Raw genomic sequence first — 19,100 nt, 5'->3', positions numbered from 1 at the left:
CTGAAGGATAGGAAGCAATAGCTATGATGTAGTTATGATAGCTTTGTGATGCCTGTTTGCCACTTGTGGTCACTATAAGAGAAAGAAGTTCTATTGCCTCCTCTAGGAACTGAATCGGGTAGTTAATATTTCCAGTGTCTACAGCTGTAGAATTTCCATGACCTATCATTCCTCTCTTGATGCTTTATCATCTGCATCCATAGACATCTCAGTGTAGCTCAAAGTAACAAAGGAAATTTGAATTCAGTGATACAGAAATTGAATGATTTATGCAAGATAAGCACCAGAATGTTTTGGATGCTTTTCCAGTCTTTTTGTCTTTGTAGTCTTGGACTGTACATGTTAACACATGAAAAGCTTTTCTCAGGATTGTTGAGTCCCCTTTTTTTGTGGATGAACAGAAATAACAGCTGTTTGTGTGAATAAGATTGATACAGAAAAAGTCAACTGAGGTTGTTAAAGGAGGTTGTATCAGAGTTAGGGGATGAATCATTCCAGTTCCAGAAGACAAGTGTTTCTTAAGAAATTCACCACGTTCCACATTATATGAGTTCCACAAGTTTATGCGAGATTGCTGTCAAGGGAAACTGTGAATATGCAGGTCTATAACATAATTTCTTATGCAAATTGAGGACAACACATCCCAGCAGTACATGCAAAAGTACATTTTGCTGCTCTAAGGAATCAGACAGAGAATGAGTTTTGCAGTTTTGCAGACCTTACCCAGGATCAACTGAATGTGGCTTTTGGTCACAACTGCCTAAGGCAGGCTCCTGCTACACAGCAGTGCTCCCTGTCAGCATCCCATAGCACCTGGAACTGATTTTACAGTCTTGTTATTTGCCATCTTAAGCATGTGTTTTCAGTTGCTTAATGCCTAAAGCTATTTCTGCATTAATGTTGTATGGTTGTATAACCATACTGGGAAAAGTCAGGCTTCTGAAAATTCAAGGCACCTTTTTTTGCATAGGTTCAAGTGCCTCTCTGTTCCAGGCTCTCACTTCATTTGTGCGCGTCTGTTTCTTTTCTATGTGAATTACTGAAAATCTCCAAGAGCAATAAAATTAAATAGTTTAAAAATGTCAGTATAAACACAATGAAGGAAATGCTTGAGAAGAATTGTAGCTTGGAAATTTTTTAAGTTCTTCCTGTACTAAGTATTTTACAGAATAAACAGAGACATGGCTCTTGCCCCAAGGAACCCTGTATGTATTACAGTCTTAACATGAAATGAGGAAAGGATGGAATCAGGATGTTTTAATCATATTTTGGCTTCAACCCTGCTGTTCACTTGGTTAATGAAGTCGGTTTTCTTGAAGAAAAGAAAAACATTATACCAGTTATTTTTCTATCCTTAGCTAAGCAACAAACTCTCGAGTATTTTAGGAACATGTATATGACAATAGCCTCCAGATATGAAGGCTGTTAACAAGCTGACATAGAACATTTCTGCTTCTACACGATACAAGTGGAGTATTGCAATGAGACTGCAAGAATATGAATACATTTGGGAAAAATAAGTTACAGAAGATGCAAGTATGAGCAAAAAAACCACTAAAATGCCAGTTATACCAACTGAGACACCCTCTGAATTCATTAAGGATTTTATTATGGTGAAACCAGAAACCCTATATGCTACTATCCTAGTCTAAGTGTCATGTCAAAAAAAAACATGTTAAAGAAAGCCAGTATGCCCACTAACTTTTCAAGGTGATGATGATGGATTAAGTTGAAATACAGGCATATCGTAAATGGGCTTTTTAAAAAGCCCTTCTGGTCAGAAGAATAACTATTTGAAAATGCCTTTCTCCAGCAAAACAGGTCTACACCCTGTATTTAATCTGACATATTTTCTTTTGCATCTGAAGTATATTTTTAGTAATATTCACACTGGTTAACAATTAGAGATTTATTTATAGATTTTATTTTATTTTCAGCTAGGAAATACTCAGCAAAACTGTAGACTGAAATATAGCTGAGGTCATTAAGGTTCTAAGTATATGACGGTTAGAAAAAAACTATATAAACTTATTGTTTGAAAATCATGAAGAGATGATGAAATTGCTAAATTTCTAAGTACTCTGTAGAGTAAATATGAACTACTAGCAAGCCACCAGCTTTACATGACAAAATGGCCAATCCTCTCACTTCCTGTGCAATGGAACCAAAGAAATGCCACACTGATTAGGCTGATTCTGTGGCTATAGAAATGCTTTGAAAGGTGTATTAGGTCCAGACCTACCTGGAGATACCATTTCCCTTGGTTTCCAGGGGTTAATTGTTATGGAATTGTTATAAGATTTTTTAGCAGAAGTTGAATCTGCACTATAATATTTAAGAGCTACTGAGGGAGCTATCCTCAGTAAATTTCTCTGATCCCATTTTTAGCTCACTTATATTTCTGTGAACATAGGAACCTAGGGCAATGAGTTCCACAGAGTAATATGTACCACACAAGAAAGTACTTGTCTTTCTTGTCAGTAGTACTGTTTCCTGACAATGTCCCTGAGAGCCCTCTAGTTCCTGTGCTGCTGCCTTCTTTTTGTGCTTTCTTTTTATGATTTGTAGACATCTAGGACATAGCCCATCCCAGCTGTCTCTTTTCCAGACTGAAAGGTTTTATTTAGTCATTCCTTGTATGGCAGTTATTTCCTTCCTGAATTATTCTTGTTACCCTACCCTATATCATCTTTGGGTTTACAATAATGTTTTTAAGATGAGATACCAGAACTGCATGAATATTCAGAATGTGGAAACATCTGACACAAAATGATCTAGTTAAATGTTCTGCTTTGTTAGAATTTCCTTCCTAAAAATACTATGACTTGAAAAATCAAAGCACTGCACTTTTTCCAGAATAAAAGGAACAGGTACAGTGATGTTACATTTGGTCATTTATTTGAAAACTAGTCACTTTGCTAACTACATCGGAATTTAAAAAGCAAATATTTATCATTGCAAAAATTCATCCTTTATTTAATTTCATTGCCCTCCTGAGCTTGTGCAAGTATCTTAAGGATTTTGTGACTTTATGAATGGCTGCTGTGATAGAATTGAGATGTTAACTCTGAAGCCTAATGACAACATAAGCAAAAGTTATACTACTCACAGTATGTAATTTTAGCAGAAATACTGAGATGTTTTGGTCATATGAAAGCAGACAGTACACAAATCAATATTTTCAATTGTCCAAGATCCATCATAAGCATAAGATTCTATAAGACATGTACTCCAGTGTTTTATATTCCATTTTAAAATGCAGTTTTAAGACATTGTGTGATTTATTTTTGACAGATTACACGTGTCCTGTTTCAGCTAATCTTTTGCTATTTTGTTATTGTTAGCTGTTTCACTAAGTGTATATTTTAATACCTGTATAGAAACCTCTGCTTTTCATAAGTATTGTCATTGAAAATGATCATTCCTAAAGTGCTTCCGACAAAACAAAGCAAAGTATAAAAACTGTTTCAGCATCAGTGGCATTACTTCACACATGCCATGGACGCTAGTGATATAACAGCAATATCATGTAGGAAGTGTACTGAGATTTGATTTATTCTATAATGATGTTTTGGGTAACAATTTCTTCTGTCACATAGGATTTCAGCTGTTAACTCATACAATTAAAGTATATGGATATTGTTCTGATTTTCCTCTTCTTTATTTTGTACTATACTTTGTATGCCACCATTGCTGCCAAAGTACACTGCAACCCATCAACTCATTTCATATCGAGTTGCCTATAGAACCAGTGTGGTCTGGCAGATAAGACTCAGCAGACTTTGTGTTCATGTAATGTTAAATACGTGTTTTTCAGCAGAATAAAGTAAAATACCAAGCTGATCTTTCACACTTTTGTCTTTTCAGTAGAAACAAATTTGCCAATTAATTTCAGTCATTGAGCTACTACAAAATTTTTGCCAGATGCAATTTATTTATAATTGTTGCTCATGAACATTCGGTATGTGACATATGTGTTGTAGCAGGTAAATTGAACAGCTTCTGAGATAATTTTGCAGGGCAGCTGTATATCTATATTTCAATGTAATCAAGTAGCTTACAGAAAAAAACAGCCCTTGATTATTTATGTTACCTTTGATATAAAAAGATCCTATAACTTGAAGTTTCCTTCTATTTATTAAGATCAAAGGTGAGCTGTACAGCTGTGTTAAATTGCATCCAGCAATGCCCCTGTTACTGGTGGCTCACTTGAGTAAATGAAAACATGCACTGACACAAGACTCAAGCTTGGACAAATAAGATTTCTTAAGCTGCATTAGCTCATCTTCATCTGTCAGTCCAAGGTCTTGCCTCTACTGTCAGTCTAGGCCGATATATTTGTCTGACCTCAGCAGATTGCCTGCTATCTGACTGTCAAACTATTCCTAATATTGAGCCTCTAGTCCACTTTTATTACTCATATGCTTGTAGTCACCAGCAGTGATCCTTACCCACGTATGTTTTTCCTCTTTAAGTTTCTTCTCCTTAAACTTTGCATAAGAGAAGTACTGTGCATTCTTTAGTGGATATTTATAATGAAGTCCAGTGGATTTCAGTTACGAAGCAGTTTTTAACTAATCTTAGATTGAGACAGTTATCACGGGATGTTCTTGATCTTTCAATTTTAGGGAATAATTCAGATCTGGGTATCTTGGATTCAACTGCTATTTAGTGGAAGAGGAATCAAAAAGTCATGAGTAGTTCCCTTGGCTTACAGCACCAAAATGTCAGTTAGCATCTTGACCCAAAATCCATTTCCTGGTTTGCTTTGTTTTATTGGTTTTTTATTGGGTTTTTTTTTTTCAGTTGTTTGGGTTTTTTTTGTTTTGGTTTTTTGTTTTGTTTTGTTTTTTTCTCTTCCCTACAAGGTCATATACATGGTTCAGGCTGGATTGAAATATTATTTGTTTCTATGTACTCCTTCCCCTTCTCATCCAGAGATAATGTTTCGGTCACACTCAGCTTTTACCCAGTCTTCAAGCCAAGTCTTTCTGTCTGGATTTTCATATTGTTCAGTATGGTCCAAATACTCCAGTCATGCAGTTCCATGTTGCAACAACCATGAAATTGCAGTGCATGAAGTTGCTCTTTCTCAGCTTCTGTTAGTAGGACTCCTATTTCAAGATTTTCATATTCACAAACCAAGCTGTGACATGCAAACCTGTTTACCCAGTGCTTTCAGGGAGGTGAGAGATGATACCTTTTGTTTTCTTGCACCAGCATCCACCCCAAATCAGAAATAAACTTTTCTATTTCATAGCTACATGCTGAGGAGTAACTTTGAGAGTAATTGCAGAGGTAGAGGAAGATCCAAGTACCTCATCTGAAATAATTTTCTTTATGAACCAATATTTATACATTGCCCTGTACAATTGTAGAGTCTGCTACCAATGCACTTGTAAGTATGGGGTATGAATATTCAGAAAATCAGGGATTCCATTCTGCAAATTGGTGGAGCATGGGTGACAAGTAAATTGACAAGAATTTCTCTTCCGTTTAGTTGAAGGGGGAATGGCATCTTGTGACATTCCTTTCATTGTTTCAGAGAAATGTCCAAGACATCTCTAATTATAATAGATAATTATGTCTATCTAGTATCAGCTTCATGCTATGACAATCACATCATATCTTATTTTGATACATTTTACATATTAACATAAGCTAATGTTAAGCATTCTACAAATTATTTTAGACCACAGCAGTTAAAAATAATCCCTTTATGCAAATAATCTGTGCTGTTTGCCTCTTCTGTTAATTGAAGATGCTTGAAGTTCATAGCTGTAAAATAATATGTGAAAAAGTCCTATACAAAATAAGTGCTACTCTAGTATTAGGAGATACTGGGGCTAAATCAATAATGAAGTGGTTCAGATAAAATACCTGAATGTTCTTTTCTATCCCTAATATTTAGCAATGTAAGGTGCTGAATTTCTTCATTAATTTGTTCTGTCATCTGGGAATACCTTCCTTTCCTCCTCATTGTACATAACGCCAGAGGAATGCCCGATGTTTTACAGGCAGCAAGGAAAAAGAGCTATTTTAAGGAGTTATTTTATGTGTGTGTGTATATGTATATATAAAAATAATGATGCAGACTATTATTTTAAATTAGAAATTGTTTCTTAGGAAAGATAGGAAATAGTTCTGCATATAATGATTTATCTCTATGCTATGTCTAATAGGGGCCAAACAATAATTAATGTCAAAGCAAAATGGAATCTGAAAGCCTCATCACCTAGTTGTAATTAGATAACATTGATGTAGCAAATTTGGGGTTTTGCTCAAGTTGATTTTTAGATAGGATTTAGAGGAAAGTAAGGGCACTTGTCAAACACTGTTAAGGAACTAGTTCCAAGTTTATTATCACACAATTCTGTTTTCCTGTGTACATTCTGTGTTAGTCCACCTTTTTTCTAATATCTTGTTCACCTTTCTTATCTCCTAATCTTCATTTTCCAGAACAATTATGTTTTAGTAGTATTTGTAGTCTAATTAGAGTCTCTAAATGTTGACTTGCTCTGAAAGAAACATATTTTCATTTCTTATATACCATATTAAGACAATAGTTACCAGTGTTTACTTTTAAAATAGAAGAACACATTGAGTGGAATTCTTTAGAAGGCTTTCCTGGATTTACTAGTCTTTAATTATTTCATAAATGATGCTATCATAGGTTGCTTAATGAACTTCTAAGTGACACCAAATCCTTGGAAGAACTACGGGTAAATTGGGAAAGGGAGTACAGTGCAAATGATTTGCATAAATTAGGGACTGTGAAAAAGACAAAGTTAATGAATATAGACAAGTACGCCTGTATTCCTGTCAAGGAGACAGCAATAATAATGATCAAAGATCTAGAAAATAAGACCTCATGTAAAGTGCAAGTCCTGAGACAGTCTAGAAGAAAAAAGAAAGAGTGAAGATTATTACTGTCAGGCATTGCTACAGAGGAAAAGAATAATCTGCTCTGCAAGACAAGTACTAATGAGCTTAAACTGTAGCAAGTATTTCAAGGTGGATGATAATTTTTTTCTAACTCTGAGGAAAGCAATACCTGCCATAAATTGTCTGGAGAAATCATGGAGTCTTCCTCATCAGGTGCTATCAAGAAGAGGTTAGAAAAGCACTTAAGAAGAATGATATAAGCACACTGATTATTCCATCAGTGAATGAATTAGAGGACCTGTGAAGGTTGTTTTCTGCTTTGCAATTTTTTTATCAGACATTAGCAGAAGCAATACCACTCACTTTTCCCACTTCTTGTGCAGTCCTCCACTTTTTGCTTGGTAACAACTGTAGAGTCCTGCAGATAGTGCTGGGAAAATGGAGGCAGAGTTCAAACAATTTTGCTTGGAGAATTTGGGACAGGTTTTGGGCATAAATCTTGGCCATTGCAAAAGAAGAGCTAAATGTAGAATGATGTCAACTAGCTATTAATATTGTGATATGAATCATATCCTCTCCTAGCACTGCCATTCACCAGTGTTCACACACCAGAATGAAATATTGCAATGCATTGGCTTTGATAGCCAGTCTTTGTGGCCCAACAAGTGGCAAAAATCTTTATTATTTTTCCTCTTAAGTTTGATGTATTTACAAAATACTTTGAAAAGCTAAATAACAAAGGGCTTCTGACTGCTTAGCAATTTCTTCCTCTAATAAAAGATACCAGGTTTAATGTTTCTTACTTGCAGCGATACAGCACCAACAAATAGAAGGCAGAAACAATGCCAGCTTAATGTCATTTCTCTTTGTAATAACAAAGAGAAACGTAAATGGAAAACTCCTTTCCACTGCTGCCACCCCTACAGGCAAATGCCAGTAAATAGATGTCAGGTCAGGCAATAAGTGATGATATTGATCACATTTTTTGTTTAAAGACAATAAAAAAGAAAGGTTTCACCTTTTGAAACATTCATGCTGAGTTAGGTAAGCTTTAAAGCACTGTAGAATTATGAATAGTACACCTCCAACCTTTCTTTCCTATCCTCTAATAGTGTTTAATTCTAAACAGATCTGTTTTGACATTGGACAGGGTTTTTAATTATACCTAGAAATAAACATTGTAGGACTGAGTGAGCATTATTGTAGAAATTCAGCAGAGACAAGGAAAAGAGCAAGAGGACAGCACAATAGAGATCTTAATAGAGTTTCTATTACCTACTCAAAAAGAAGCATAACTGCAGTTGGAAATTCTTGTATTTTAAATTGCACAAGCTGCTTCATTATAGGTACAATTATTTTCAAAGAGTGTAAGGTTTCGATTGTGGTCAGTAACAATACCACCTAATGAACAACCAGAGGCCCAGCCCCTGTAATCATAAAAATGCTTTGGCTGCATTTTCATTAATAATACAGACCAGACCTATGTCTTGGGGAAATAGGAAAGTTAATTCTAAGTAGTATTTCCTCTTCTCTCTAATTTCACTTGAAACTACTTCTGTCATCATATTTCACACTAAATTTCAACATATACTGTGATGCAGTAAACAGCTGCACCACAGATGTACTGCAATTTACAGAAGGATGAATTGAAGTGATTTTCTCGCTTGATAGAAAGGAAAAGTTTTACATTCATTAAGCAACCTCATGCTACATCAGCCTCAAGGGAAACTCCATCAGAGTACCCACTAGGATGTTGCTATAATAAGGTATCATTTACAAATCTTGGGAAATAATAAAGGATTCCTTTTTCAAGAGATTATTCTATTCCTGTTTGTCTGTAAGTAATATTTAATGAGGTCCTTTGCATGACTGTGCAAAACAAAACCGAGTTGCTTCAGCAAATGTTGGTCAATCAAGCCAAGAATACTCCTCTTTCCTTTAGAGAATTTGTATAGTTATAGCATCATGAAAATGCTGAACAAGTATATTCATGGGGATTGAGCAAGAAAACAAAACATACATCAGTAGTATGTTCTGCTAGTATCAGATGGTGGAAGACCTTCAGGTAAATGGTTTTTTTTTTAGCCTAATCACAACAAGGTATGACAGTGTGCTTCACCAGTAACTACTTTTTGACAACTACCAAAGGCCTGCACACTATATATTCCAGATACCAGCTGAAATAAAGATGATTTGTCAATAGCCTGGAAGCCAGAGGTACCCATATTACTATTTAAAGTTAATCTTATTTTTAAAAGTTGACTAATAAGATAAAACTTTCATATATGTAATTTTATGTTATATTATATATTATACCTATATTTTTCGTTAGAGATAGACTTTGCGCCAACTTGCATATAAAGGATCTACAAATTATGAATGCTACAGCATTGGTTCGCAGGGATGATTTTGTAAAGACGGCAGTGACTGGATTTATGTGCAGTCCTTAATTACTTCCCGGTTTCTAATAAAAACAATGGTTCCATACACCGAAAAAAAGGAAAGGAGAATTCACCATTGGACTTATTCATTGAGGATGGCTCAGGGTATGGACCGAATTCCCATGAAAGTGTTTGAGATTTGATAGTTAAAGCTGATACCTGAGTGCATATGTTTACAAATATTGAATTTAAGATTATATAGAAAATCTTAGCTGAATTATTTCTGAAGTTCTGGGTGCTGTACTTAGTAAATAATCTTTCTGTAAGGCTGACTTTAGAGTTTTGTTTTTCTTTTTTCTTGTTCTGACTTTTAATATATAGTATGCATTTCAAGTTCTTCAGTATGATAGACACTTGTAAATACACATTTACTACCTTAAATATTTTCCCCTTCTAACAGGTAATAACTTCAAAAGAAGTTATTAGTTTTCCTAGAGATCTACCCCAGTCTGACTTGAGTATAATTTATTTTTATATAATTGTCTTGTATTTAATCTAAAGTTATTCCCAGCTACTTTCACTTTCCTTGCCACAAATGTTTCCTAATTAGAGTAACATTACAAAGCAGAGATTAGAATCAAGAAATAGATTCCAAAGCATTTATTCACAAGTCAATATCTGATATAAAATGATAAAGGAACAGGGTAATGAAAGATGGAAGAAGGCCTAGAGAAACAACCATGTATTTTGCTTCCCAGGTTGTGAACTACTAGGAACAAACCTAAACGATTCTAAACGATTCTAAACAATCTCAGGTAGATTAATTATGCAAGAGAGTTTAAGAGAAGACTCCATTCCAGGAGCTTTTGCTAGGTAAGACTTAATATGACCTATTAAGAGGCCAATGGAAACCTTAAAGTCACCAGGAAACCATTGCTGGGGAAAAAAAAAAAATCATGCTTTTGCAAGCATCCCTTATGAAAGGCTTCTTATGTGATATTTTTATGTGAGGTCAAGAAATTTCCCTTATTCCTTGTCATTTTTCCTTTTTCCTGCACACAGACTTAAAAAACCCAAAAAATCCTTACTCCCCATCTCTTCCTGTCAGGGTTCATCATTCCTATGAGAAGGCAGGAGGGCCTTGGTCTGTTGTCAGAATAAAAAAAGTTGACTCTGAATAAAAAAAGTTGACTCCCTTTTTTTCTCTCATCCTTCCTGCACATATGCAATGTCTTTCAACACCTCTGTGCTATGGTACACGTAACTGATGGCATTTTGTATTCTATGGACAATACAATTCTATGACGTTCACAGCACTCCAGAACCTATCCATGCCATACCTCTGTCAAAGTACTCTAAATCTAAACTGACTTGCACAAGAAAGGATAGATTCATTGATACTTGCAAAAACCTACATCTTATACCTGTCTGACTTACCTAAGGTCACTCATAATGAAGGAATGGTTTAATGAGAAAGGTGTAACTATAGTAAAGCAACAAGTTATGTTCTAGTTGATAACACTGGAAACATGGGTTACAAAAGAGGAAGCTCCAAACAACACAATTATTTCTTTGTCCCCAGTCTGTTCCCAACCTCTGAACTTCAGAATTTTTTGAGACTTCTCTCAGCTGAAGATGCCATACTTTGCTGCATGGATGTTCTTTTTAAAATGGCCTTCTGTATGCATTAGTATTGTGTGTGTGCCAGTCAAGGGGGGATGGGGAGAAGGACGGATATTTGAATTGATATTTGCTACAGATGAAGCTTCAAAACTTGTTTCAGCTAGTTCTTTCCTAATTTAGAATTTTTTGCTGCACTGTGGTTTTGTTCATTTGCTCACTGCCTGCAAGAAAGTAGCATTCTTATGCTTATCTGAAAATGTCTTTCCAGTGATGTGGATGTGATTAATGATTTTGACTAATACACAGGTTTACCTTTTTTTTCTTAAGGTGTCAGCTGACTGGCAGTTTTGAAATTCCAATGTAGCATTTCATATATATGACACATATGACTGTCTTGCTAAGTGATGGTTTCAACTGCATTTTGGCTTGGTGACTTTTTAGAAAGACCACAAACTGGTCTTGAAGCAGGTCCAATCACATGCACAGAAACATGCTGTTTGTTTTAGAGGTCAGTGAGTCTGCCCATTGAGTTTAAAGCACAGTTACTGCTTTGCAAAGTTAGAATTACTGTAGTGTGGGTAATACTTGGTTTAGACTATTCCTATGTTCTGAGTTTTTGAGTATAGTTATCTGTGGTTCATAGTATCATCTGTGGATTCAGCACCACTATTTTTCTTAGTCTTACTACTGTCTTATCAGGCGTTGTTATATACATCTCTGGCACAGAGGGAGAGGGATAACAGTCAGTAATTGCCAGTTGGAAGTCTATGTGATTTACAGTTCTATGTAAATCTACTGCTTGTCAAATACGAATTTCCTGTACCTCAGATGCTGCCATTTATAATGTTGTATGTTCCTGGGGGCATTGTTGTACGTGATCCTGTATAATGCTGGATACTTTTAGCTTCCTTGGAGGGCAATATAAGATGCTTCTCTGAGTCAAATTCATGAGATGATGTCTCTGTAAATGCCCTTTTCACCTGTTATACAGTTATAACACCTTACTTACAGTATGTGTTGCATCTAACGTCATTTGCTGAATGAGCAGTGGAGTGGTATCTCATAGAAGATTGGTCAAAATTGATACAAGCTATATATTTTGTTCTTTCAGATATAACAGATGTTAACATATACAGATATACCCTAACATACTTTTACCTTTTCCTCAGCAGTGATGAATGGTCAATCATGAGAATGGGATAGTATGCAGTGTTTAGGAGCTCTTAGGAAAATATTATTCCATCTTTCATGAATCTTAGATTCAGGCTCTGTAAATTTTTATGTCTACACTGTATAACAGTCAGAGCTAAAACAGACTACCATGCTGTTTATTTTCTTTAATATTTAACTGTTTCACTGTCTATGAAACTAAACAGTCATCATGCATCCCAAACATTTACAGAACTGATAAGATGAGCCCAGACCTGTTCCCACTGAATTCTGTTGAGAAGTTTCAAATAATGCAAAATATCAAGTTTGAGCAGGAAACAGAAAAAAATTAGAGTCTCCTGCAGGTACATCATTGCCATGGGATGTTTATGTCTTAAACTAGCTTTAAGATGAAAAGCCTGTTGACACTGTTTGAAAGTTCATCAAAGAGTTTGAAAAAAATTATAATGCGGTATTAATCCTTATTTCTTATAGTTAGAAGGGTGTTATGGTACAATAAATAACAATATTTTTTTTGTACTGTTGTCAGAAAGTGCTTTGCAAATACATTAATTTTAGTTATGTTTTAACAACAAAGGAAATGTTGTTGACATCAACCACCACTTTATGAAATGGAATGAAAATAATTTAATAAGATTAACAAAATAATTTCCTAATGGGTTCTGATACAGCAAAATTCTGTTTATGCCAGAATATCAGTTGTCTTAACTTCCAGTTACTTAGAACATGCTTCCCTGCAGTTCTTATGATGCTCCCTGTTAGGAAACACATTTCTCTGGGGAAAAAATATAGATCTGTCTCTTGACAATTCCCATTAGCAATTTATCTGATGTAGAGAACAACAGATAAGGAGTTAGGAACAGTGGTGAAAATTCAGCTCTCTTATTGCTTGCACTGCGTTGAAATTAGCCCATGAGTTGTGACTTGACACAGGATTTGTTTGGACACTTAAGTCTGTTTTTAGCCTATGTTACAGTCTATATTTCAGGTCTTCAAATTTCAGTTTTGTTGTAAATTTAATTTTGTCTTTCATTAAGTCCATTTCCATTTTATAAAATAGGACAATAATAGTGGATGAAGCAGTCCAAAAATAATCATAAGTTTAAATAAAATATCTCATCTAAAATAAAAAATTCTCACTTTTATTTTAAGATATAAGCCCTAAAAATGCTTTTAGTTCTGTTAATATAAACTGCTTATTAAAAAATTAGTATGTGAAATACTATCTTCCTATTAGTCCTTGTATAAGTCAGTTTAATATGTATACGTCAGAATGGGTGAACTTTTATTTCTGAACTACCTAGGTACTGAAATAACAGAAGCCATTCAAGCCCTAGGCAGATTAAGGTCTTAAACACTGAGAGTTGTTGCTGTACTTCTAAGTCCAAAAATATTGTAGATAAACTGGTTTTCATGAAATATTTGTATTTTAAGAGAAATAATTTTGGTGGAAGGGCTAGGAAAGTAGAATGGAAGGAGTAGATTTATTCTGCTAAGGATGTGGGTAACGGGTGTCTTCTGGCTGCTTTATCTACTGTCTGAAAAGTGCTGTAGTTCCACCATTCTTTGAAAAAGAAAAGGCAATAGAAAATGTATACAAATGCCATCTAGCTAATGAAAAGTTAAACTGCAGGCTGTTTTGTAGGGCAAAGGCAGAAAACTGATTTACCACCACTTCTCTTTTTTTTCACTTTAAGCCCACTTTTCTAGCAGAAAATAGATTTTGTGAGGACAAAGCAGATATGTTCTAAGGTGCCTCCTTGTGAACTAATAAAACTTCTTGAGACTTTTTTGAGACATAAATTGTCACTTTTTCTAAGAGAAAATGGGTTTTAACTTCAGATTTATGTGAGCATTTACATCAACAAGTCTACTGGACTTGTTTACACAGGCAATGTGCACTTAGAATCTGGCCTTTTGGGAATCCATGTGGAATGTAATAACTGATAAAGACATTGAGTCTACACAACAAATCCTACTTCTGCAATGTAATAAACTAACAAAGCTGGTGCTTAACATGTTACTCTGGTTGTCACTTTATGCGTAACACCTCAACATTTTTCTGCAGTAAATAAGGGTAACTCATGGTTCTTTTCCAAAAGCACAAATGTATAAATATATTATTAGCTGGTAGCCATGGGAAGCTCATGGAACATAGTTAAGCAATCTTCCATCCTGAAGAGGGTACTAGTACACATGGTTAACATATGAAAACAATAAGGCCCATTTCTTTTGCAAGAAATATTCTGGGATGTATGGTGACACTATAAGTGTAACTGCCTTATCTGACTGCATGATATGTCTTAAGGAAATCAGATGAAGATAATGGGAACTCTGGTGGTTGCTAGAACTGGGGAAAGGATTTATCTGCATGTCTATTTGCCATAGACCTAAGCCTTCTGATTCCTTTTATATGTACATTAATGTACATCTGAAATGAGAATTTGGGAAGCTTGATGCTTTCTGCCTAGAGTGTAGATACTTTTACATTCTGACTACCCTGAAACCTCAGTTTCTTGATTGTTGCCCTAATTTTGAGCTTTTCCTGCAACATTTGTGACTACAGCTTGAACAGTTTGGCCTGCCCCTGGAATCCCAAATCTTGATGATGGAACGTGACAACAGTTTGTTCCTTAAATAATCCCATCATACTTAAGGAAAGTTCTTGGCAGTGGCTTATCTCTAAGTAATCCCATCACAGGGAAATTCTTGGCATTCAGTCCTTAAAAAAAACAGAGAAACTTAGTTTAAAATATTAAAATAAATAAATAATATGATCACATTAAAAAATAAAACAAGAAAGGATTAAGTGAAGAGAGGGAAAAGACAGATCTGATTGGATTTTTTCCATTGTAAATTAAAGTACAGCTGCTTGGGGTGGAGGCATGATGCTGGGTTCTTCTCGCAGTAATTAGAAAGCCAGTGCTGCCAAAAACTGGTTTCCCATCTGCCACTCAGTTTGCGGGATATTCCTAAAGCCCCTCTCGGAAGGCTGATGTTCACTGATCCCACTCAGCCATGAAACTGAACCTGCAGTACACATTACATCAACAAAAAAATCCTAGAAAAATAAACTGTGAGAGTAGTTCACTCTGTAATCACTTCACAAACTGTCTGAAAATCTCAGAGAAAGCAAAGCCTTGATCCTGAAAAGAACAAAAACTTTGTCAATGTTAGTGGTTCCCACGGAGAGGGAGGAATGACTGCCCTTTCAACCAACCTTTAAAGTGTTACATGGCATTTTTTATCTTTTTCTCTGTTTTGAGTTGTTCTAGAAACAGGCTTAGGATGTTTTGAAATCAGCCAGATTTTGGTTTTGGAAAGCTGTATCTTGTTTTTATTTTCAAAAGGTCAAGATTCAAGATTATGAAGAAAGGGTATTGATTAATTTCCTTTTTTGTGATGGGGAAATGGTAGAGAATGAACTGAGTTTGGTATTGGTTGCAGAGGAGTAATAAGGGAGATAATCTCTCCTATTGGAATGTATAATCTTAGAAATGTCTAAGGCCTCTTTTTCTGCAGGTGCAATGTCTTATTCTATAATACAACTCCTACTAGCTGTTCTGATTTTATACGTGTTAGAAGATGAAATTTCTGTTGGATGACTCAGTTGTCATACTGATTTCTATATTTCCCACATGGATTAGAACCACTTAATGAATATTCAGTATGTGGAAGTTAAACTGATCACTTTTAACACTAATATGCTATAATGAGGCAAGGGGATATTCAATGAATGTTATGCATAATACCTCCCTGTGTTTTTTTGTTGCACATGAGCTTAAGTTTTCTTAAATGTAGGTATTGAATTTTGAGAGACTGATATAAAGGGCTATTATTTTTTAAATTTCTGTTAAGTAGAGATATTTCAGATATTTCAGACTCATTGAGAAAAATGCCATATAGTTCCTTAGTAAAACTAATACTGAACTCCATAAATGATCAACACTGGAAATAGTATAAAGCCTTATAATTTGAAATGTAGATCGTTATTGACAGATTTTAAGCCAGATGTATTAGGTATGAGCCTAATGGTGTTACTTAAACACATCTTCACTTGTCTGCCATTACAGTTTTTCACATACAAAGTTGCAACAAAATATTTAACTCTGTTCTCTAGCATGGACAAGTAAACTTGTCATGTACTCATGCCAAGATGGTCTCTCAGCCTACATGGGGTATTTGGATTTTGCAGTGTGTAACAGTTAGACTCGTTGGAGCTTTAGAGGAGTGATGTATCCTCACAATCAGTTCCAAAGGTTTCAGCACTCTGCAAGTAAACAGCTAGCAGCATGTCATCCTTCAAGTGAACTCTTTAGTTCTGGTAAGATAGAAATCTGTTGCCAATACCTGAACTGGCAGAGAATTGCAGACCAGACCCCAACAGCAGACATATGTTGATCCTGAACAACCCATTGGGTGAGCTGGCAGATCTTCCCACAACAGGCACAGTAAAGCAGTGGGAAGAGGTCATTGCACAGCATGCTCATAGTCATGGCTTGCTAGCCACTTTTGGAAATATTTCCTTAACATCCCTGCTACCCAGCAGCACTAGTTTTATCTGTTTCTGAGCCTTTTTTGGATGACCTGATGAGCCCAGTAACTCAAGAGTAGAAGCAATGCTGTGACCTTTGCTGCATCGCATAAGCACTACCACACACATAGCAGTCAGTATTATAAATAGAGAGAGAGAGACAATAAACTTCTTTCAAAAAGTGGCTGAAATCAGCTATGCAGAATGACAAAAGTAAATGTATACCTTCGTCCTTTCTTACTTCCTTTTTGCTCACATCAATGGTACAGTATAAATCACATGGCTACACAGAGCACATTAATTATTGCTATACCTTCTGGTAAATCATAGCCTCCATAAGTAAATACTAAGAACTTTTTGTTACTGAGCAAGTGGGTATAATAACTGCACAAAAGAAATACTTGTAAAATGAAAGACACCTAATAATAATGAATAATTAGAATATATTAGTATAACATGCTTAAATGTGTCATATACAGACAAGAGGTTTAGTTGGATTAATATTAATATCTGGAGTAACATTGTAACAGACTAAGCATGTAAGAGATTTCATGGTCATGTATCTGGGAGGATTTCTGAGTTATTTAACAGGATTCTTGGCACATCAGCTAATATCTTTGAGCCTCAGTTTACTCCCATGATAGTGATGAAAATTGAGTATATTTAACTGTTCTGAGAATCATACTGAGCTCTGATATAAACTGAAGGTGCAACGCTAAATGCAAAGAAAAACATCTTTGCCTGTCTTTATGGATATTAGACTGTCTGTTACAGAACTTGCTGGACAATTTAAAGTGGTACAGTGTTACAGGGCATGCTACATGTAATAAAACTGAATTAAGACGTAGTTGAAAAAAGTGAGATACACTTCATAGCAAAGTGGTTTTAACATTTGTCATGATGGATATGTCATGAAAGAAAATGTTTACAGTACATTGCAAAAAATATAATTTTGCCAAACCAGCAGTAAAGTCAACCCAAAATTAATCTCCACTCATGTTACAGAAACAATGCAACATGAATATATGTTGCAGAAAAGTAAGAATGCAAGAACACAGAGCAGCTTGATTTATGACATAAATAAATGTAAGGGATATTAGTAAGATTAGTGTAGAAGGGTGTTAGCACAAATCAAAATATGCAATACCAAATTGGATTGCTTGCTGCAAAACAGAAGAACAGCAGTCCAATAGAGAAGATATAGTATGTCATAAAAAAAGCAGAGTAGCTTCCAAGTATTAAATAAATATATTGATGTTATTAATAATATGGTAGTGCAGGATCTTGTGCCTGTTCTTATTAAACATCCTCATTAATAATCTGAACCAAAGGGGTAATGTTATTAATGAAATTTGCTGCTGCTGATGACTTTGTGAAGTTGCAAACACTGTCAAAGGATATTAAGGCACCTGAAAAGACTAGGAATAGGAACAGAAATTTAATTTAGAATCAATCTGGGAAAATGCATGTGCTACAATTTTGCTATCTTCACTGCATAATTAACTGAAGTTTAGGAATGTCTGAGACATTCACAAATACAAACATGTATATGAAAGGCACCGAAAAATGTGGCTTTAATTGGAGAGAAAAGACTGAGAAGAGGCACCTTAAACTGTAAAGTTTGATAGAAGAGCCTGTTAAAAATTATTTTACAATGCAATACGGATAGGTGCCTGATATATGTTGATATACGTATGTACCATATAACATGGCAGAAATGTATCTATCTACAAGTCTATGGCGCCATAAGACCTTCAATATGTGTATACCATCAGAGTCACGTTGAAGTAAATGTTTTGGAGAAAAGGCCATGATTCTTGGATATTAAGTCATAACCTGAACACAGAGTTATAAGTTAGAGTAAATTCTAGGGAATCTACAGAAGCACAAGAACAAGCAAGCAAGCAAAAAGTTCACAAAGCAAGGAAAGTCTTATCTATGAGAGAAGTCTAAATTAATAGATAAATTTCCATAGCGCTTTTAAATGACAAAGGGCAAGTCTTTGTTTCAGTAACAGAAGTGTTAAAAGTAATGGTTAACTTGGCTGTTCTGTATGGGTATATGGTCTAAGGCCTTGACAATAGAGATTTCTTTACATTGGGAAAAATCTCTTATGAGAAAACAGGGAAGTCATATCATCTGGCATAGTAAAAACCAACCTTGACAAAATAATAAAGAGTTTGAAAGCAACAGTCCTTCAAGTTAAGATAGCTCTGTAGATTAAGATGGACTTACACAACTTCCCTAGCTTCTCTAAATATTATCAATATTTATATCCATCAATGCCAAGTATCTATCAATATCTGGTATGTTAAACATATTAATGATAAAGTATGGGTTTTTTAAGCTTCACTGAAACAAGCCACACATGCATTTGTATTTTTTTCATAAAATTGAAATAAATGATGATACCTTAAAATACTGTATGACAAGTATCAAAGCAGTTTAAATGATTTGTTGAGAGTTCAACAGGAAATAATCACATACTTCATAGGAAATATTCAACT

This window comes from Pelecanus crispus, chromosome 6, assembly GCF_030463565.1.
Source record: "Pelecanus crispus isolate bPelCri1 chromosome 6, bPelCri1.pri, whole genome shotgun sequence".
Classification (NCBI taxonomy): Eukaryota; Metazoa; Chordata; class Aves; order Pelecaniformes; family Pelecanidae; genus Pelecanus; species Pelecanus crispus.
This window is presented reverse-complemented; position numbering follows the sequence as displayed.